The sequence below is a fragment of the Humulus lupulus genome, chromosome 1 (assembly GCF_963169125.1).
Source record: "Humulus lupulus chromosome 1, drHumLupu1.1, whole genome shotgun sequence".
Classification (NCBI taxonomy): domain Eukaryota; kingdom Viridiplantae; phylum Streptophyta; class Magnoliopsida; order Rosales; family Cannabaceae; genus Humulus; species Humulus lupulus.
This window is the reverse complement of record NC_084793.1, coordinates 10,531,127-10,537,159: the sequence shown is the minus strand read 5'-3', so window position 1 is coordinate 10,537,159 and position 6,033 is coordinate 10,531,127. Positions and strand designations below refer to the sequence as shown.

The 6,033-nt window shown below is 31.1% G+C and overlaps 1 long non-coding RNA gene across 1 annotated transcript; it reads left to right on the top strand.

Moving 5' to 3' along the window:
* Nucleotides 1-438: 438 nt before the first annotated feature.
* LOC133813299 (uncharacterized) lies at nucleotides 439-5,590 on the top strand. Its single transcript, XR_009884371.1, has 7 exons — nucleotides 439-845; nucleotides 1,577-1,653; nucleotides 1,855-1,900; nucleotides 2,225-2,281; nucleotides 2,403-2,477; nucleotides 4,941-5,013; nucleotides 5,469-5,590. It is a non-coding gene; the product is annotated as an uncharacterized LOC133813299 (long non-coding RNA).
* Nucleotides 5,591-6,033: the final 443 nt, after the last annotated feature.

The window sequence follows — 6,033 nt, the reverse complement described above, 5'->3', positions numbered from 1 at the left end:
TAGGAATTGACTTTTCATGTGACATGGTAAGTCGGTTCTATGGACTGACCTATCATGTCATTATAAAAATATATTGTTAAAGATAGTCTAATTTGTTTTTGTATTATTTGAATTTTAAAATATATTACTTTATTAAACAATACATATATATAATTGATTTGTGAATGCAATAAGTATAAAAAATATATACTTATTAATATTACATATATTATAATTTTTGAAATATTAATTAATTAATTATTCGGAATTAAAAAAAATTAATTTAGTTGTTAATAAGAAAATATTTTAATTTATAAATGACATATTTATAAATATTTGAAAAAATATAAACTAAATAAGTTAGAGATTTATAATTTTAAAACAAAATATCAACATATTAAACTTATATATTTGTTAATTTTAACATCATAAGTCAGTTCTAGAGCAGACATATCATGCTACATCATAAGTCAATTGCTAATGCACTGACTTACCATGCTAAAATTATATATTTTTAATTTTAATAGCATAAGTCAGTTTTAGAAATGACTTATGATGCTACATCATATGTCGGTTGTTATTGGATACATACCATGTTAAAATTAGGGTGAAAAAAAAACACAAATAAAATTAAATTAAGTATCCCGCGCTCTTCTTCTTCTTCAGTGTACACCCCCGCGAAAAAAATTTCTTCTCGTCTTCTTCATTCTGCCAGCAACCCAAACTGCAGCGACTCTCCCTCCTCAACTCCGGTCACTCAGCTTCACCAGCATACCGTTCGGCAACAGCCCCTTCTGTTGTTCGCCAGCGGTCTCCGGTCGTGGCAGCATCTCTCACTGCGTTGTTCACCAACGGTCTCCGGTCAGGTCGGTCTCTTTTTCTATCGCTCCATATTTATTCATATATATATATATCGAAATTGATGTTCGTATTTGTACCGTAATTAGTTTTTTAGAGTAATAATGAAATAAGTGTTTCTCTGTTATATCAACATTGTGAGAAACATATATTGACTGGGGCACACTTTGGTGGCGAGAATATGACCATCAAGGTGGATTACAAAAAGGGGGCTTCTATGGATGTCAATGATGCCGAGGAATAAGTTTTTTATTTTTAGGTTATCTTGTTAGCCATAGTTATCCTTTGCCTTGATTTTTTTGTTTTCATTTTTGGGAAAAGATTTATATCTGAAACTCGATTTACAAATGTAAGAAAATTTTGTATTGTGATATAATTAGCCCACTTATTAATTCTGTCATACTCTCTCTTTCTAAAGCCGTGACTGTTCAAACTGAAGAGAAAAGCCATATTAATGGTAATTGTTATAAGGTGATGAACAAGTCCAAATGACTAGGGAGTGTTTTTATTTAGTTCCAAAATAAAATGTACCTTTTTCACTTGAATTATACATTTAAAATAAGTAGATAAAATTAAGAAAAAGCTCTGTGCCTTTATAGACTTATCAATATAACTTTGTGGATGAGAGTTGACATGGTCAGATAACATCATATCAGATACATAAGAAGAATAAATCAGTCTTCATTTGATAACCTTGAAACTGGAGTTTGATTGGTAATATCTCGTTCAATATCAGCAGTTGAGGGAGTAGAGTCTACCGAAAATGGTTGATCTATTAGACTTGCATCATTGCTAGTTAAGGAAGAAGTAACTGAGGTAATCCCATTATTAACTGTTGTGGTCCCTACTGTAACAGACCTGGAAATCAGTCCTTGAGACTCCATGGCTTCCCTCGCTGCTTTCTCTTTGGCTCTTCTAGCTCTTTAATTAATATTTATATGCTTACATCATATGTATAACATGTTGAATTTGGACTGTTTTATCACTTGAATTTTGGTTTGGTTTTGTTTTATGCAGAAGAGGAAGAAGAAATTGAGATGCTTTTGGAAAACTACCTCCAAAGGTTAGCTAGCCTCCCCCTTTTCCCTAGCATAACAGAGAGAGAAGTGTAATAGCTATTTATTTTTACAGTAATATAGTCAAAAAGCTCTATGTGTTCCTTTTATTTTGTTTTGTGTCCATAGATATATAATGACTAATTGTTACTGATCCTGGAAGATAATTACATTAAAAATTTATAATATGTCACGCATTTAGTAGAATAAACACACGTACTGGTGCATATATATATATATGTGTGTGTGAATGTGTTTGAGTGTCCAGTAAAGTATCAGCCAACACTATGATTTAATTTTCTTTAATCTAATTAAATTAATATTTCCAATAGACAAGACTTGAAGGTATAACTGCAAGCAAGACTGGACAATTTGTTGTCGTTCTGGAGGTAGTATTTGTTTATTTTTGGTTGGTTTTGTTGATCAATAAATTTTTTATTAAGTGTTTATTTGTTCTTATAAACATGTACAATTATAACATCTAAATCAGTTGTATCCTTCTCTATATAGGTTTTCAAAGTTGCGTCAGCTCTCTTCATGGTAGATGTCCGAAAAGCTGCTGGGGACACTCTTGAATATCACAAGGTTAGCCTTCTGTTCAAATTTGGGGGTATGATATGCTCCCTTGAACTATATATAATGGTCCCAATAGCGTTATGTTTGGACTAGAAGCAAAAGGGTATCCTAAATGGAAGAACGTGACATTAGATTTAACAATCTGTTCATTAGTTTAGATTGGTTCATAATAATCTGAGAGTTTGAGACACATGAACAGATTGTTACAAGTCGTACTCATTATTTTATTTTTTTGAGAAGCAAGACCAGATCACATTTCTTGTATTGAAAATACTTTCTTTACAGGTATGCACATCATGAATGGAAATTAAATTGGAGAGTAACTCTTTTCAACAGCCAAAAGTGCTCTATACACTCGAAACTTTTATTACCTTAAAAAGAAAATTTCCAAGAAACATGCTCAGGCTTGGCTAGCCTTTGGCCTTTTAACAAAGTCAAACAGTTGTATTTCTTCTACCTCAAAATAATCATATTAAATTCATATCTCTCACTAGTGCATCTGACATGTTCTTTATGAAACGGATATACACCTGCTGAGTTTCTAGCAGTACATTTTTATAGTCCTAAATAAGAAAGTAAACTGGTCTTGACTTTACCGAGTGCACTTTATTGTTATTTCTACTATTATGAGTAACATATACAGTATTGTTGAATAGTTTATTGTTGAATATGACAGTAGTCTCACTGGTTTGATACCAATTAGCTTGACCCTTTTGTCTCAATTTGAGTCCCAGCATTTTACTATCTTCACTCCCGTGAAATCCCAGCACTGAAATCTCTCCCAAACGACAATAATTTCAGCAAAACAGAAGGAGAGAAAAAATAGATAAGTAAGAAAAAATAGATAAGTAAGAAAAAATAGAAGGGCAATGATCAGTTTACCACTAGAATCCATAGCAAAATGAGCAATGATGGAATGAGTATTTCAGAGATGAAAACCAGACAGATCCACTACAACAATACACCCCCAAAAAGACCCAAATGTTTATTGGAGTCCTCTCAAATTAGAGGCTCTGATAATCTGAAGCACCAAAGTTGTCGTTTTGCATAGGTAGCAAAGTCAGAGCTTTCAGTAACTAGTACCCTTTAAAGTGATCATTTTGCTGTAACAGAGTCAGAACATAGCCAGAGAGAGCTGAAGTTTTTTTAACATAAAACCCACAACTACGGCTGTGAAGAAAAAGATAGCCCTTTTGACCAGTGACAATGAGTTTCTCTTTAAAGCTAATCTCACTGTAAATCTGCCACCTTTCCTAATGGAGGTGAAGGAGGAGTTGTTTTCTTCTCTCTTTTCTCTGTTTTCTTTTTATTAAAAGAAGATAAGTAGATTCATATAGCCTTTACATGATTTTTCTAATCTTACAATGTTGAATAGTTTATTGTTGAATATGACAGTAGTCTCACTGGTTTGATACCAATTAGCTTGACCCTTTTGTCTCAATTTGAGGTTCTTGATGGAGCCAGCTTGGCCTTTGGCTCAGTACAAGAACTGCAGTGATTTAAAAAACTGTTCTTTATGAAACAGTTTTGACATATTGACAATTTATTTTGGAGTTCAATGATGATAATTCTTAATAATTTATGCTCCAGGTCTAGTCTTGCAAGCTATATTTTTTGGCATTATCATTGATTCTGAAAGTGCAGAGAGAAGAAAGCATGCCAAATACATGTTTTCTACAGCTTACACAACATTACTTGATGCCCCTTTTTTTGCATGCTTAGGTCTCTTCATTTTGATTTTCTTGTTTTATTTTCATTCCTCCAATAGGAAATTTGGCTAGTTTATTAGTTTGTGTATGTATGTTAAGAACACATGTTTTTATTATTATTATATTTTATTTTATTATTTGAAATAATTGATGAGAGAAAAACTGAAAAACAATAATGAAAGAGTGAAATTGAATTGAATGAAAGCTGATTTTCCCACTGCTATTTTTGAGGTTCAATTTTGAAAATGACTAGCCTATTTATTTAGTTTAAGGGGTAAAATAGGAAAATAAGCACATTATAACATTCACATGCCTAACTCATAAATGTGTGGACCCAAAATATATAATTAAACATCCAACCGACCATAATTATCAAAATTATAATTAATTACTTAAAAAAATATTATTATTTTATTGTGCATAATATTTAACTTCATGTTCAATAATCTAATAAATATCATACCTTTATAATTCTAAATTTTTAACAATTATTTTTATTTATTTATTTATGAGTCATTTGATAAAATTGTTAATTTTCTGAAGTTATTTTACACTTTCGTCTAGTTTTGATAAATTTTTTACAAAATAGCCTCCGACACTAATAAGTTAGCAATAGCCTCCGACAATCATAAATTATATAAGTTAGCAATATAATATAAAGAATAATAAATATATAAATAAATAAATAAAACAAATGGTGTCAGTTTCGCTTCATTGACTCAGAAACTTCAAATGGGGCTTATAGATTAATTTTATTTTGTAGGTTTTTGGTGGAAATATTAGCAAGGATCATTGCCAAGTGAATTAATTTGCTTGATTATTGTTAATTGCAAGAGGTATGGATGTTTTCTTATTTTTTTTTATAAATATTATTATAAAAATGTTAGAGGAGTTTGAATATCTTAAATATTCATCCATAGTGAAGTAGGTTCTGTGATTAAAATTGTGTGTTGTGGTGATAATGGAAGGTTGAGAACTTGTGTGTTTTAGTGAAGTAGTTTCTGGGAAATTTATTTGTGTGCTGCGGAGATATAAGGAAGAAACTTATTGTGTGTTGTTTGAATTGCTTGGTTCTCTATTGACAGATGGTTAGGTCACTATTACAAGGGAAATGTTGCCCAAATTCATCTAGAATTATGTTTTATTTTCTTATATTTAAATTATGTTGTGCTTGCATTGTTCTTGTTTGATTGGTATAGGGAAGCTCTGTCAAAATTTAAGTTAAAAAGATAGTGTAATAATAGGAATATGACAGCGCTAAAAATTTGTTATGGGAATTTTCTACGTGCAGGAGGATTTTAGTCCAATTTTAGGGAAACCTCTGTCGAATTTTTTCTAGGAAATGGACAAGAGTTGGATAACAAAGGACAGACTTTCAAAAGAGTAAGAAGAGGGAGTCGACAACTTTATTAAGTTAGCATTAGAAAATACAACAGATCCTTCCACCAATGAAGGACTTCGTGACAAATGAGTTTTCAATGCGATGGCTAACTAGTAATGTAAGTGAAAATATTCATTATTAAAGTTCTAGCTTTACCTTAAGATTAAGTATATTAATTCAACTCATGCAATGAATTTTGTTTTAGTGTGGCGGGAAGAACTATTACACAAAGGATGAGATCAATGAAGTACGTGAAGAATGGGCACAATGCGTCATGGATTTGATGAGTACTACATAGGTCCACTCACTTTTGTTAACTTAGACTTTCTTGAAGATATACACACTTTTGTAGCCTAACTATAGTTTACAATGCTTATGTGAGTCATTTTGTAATTAACTTAAGACTCGTTATTTTAGATACTTAGTTCAAATTCTAGTATTTTATATTATTGTGATATATGTTTTGTTTTGTTTA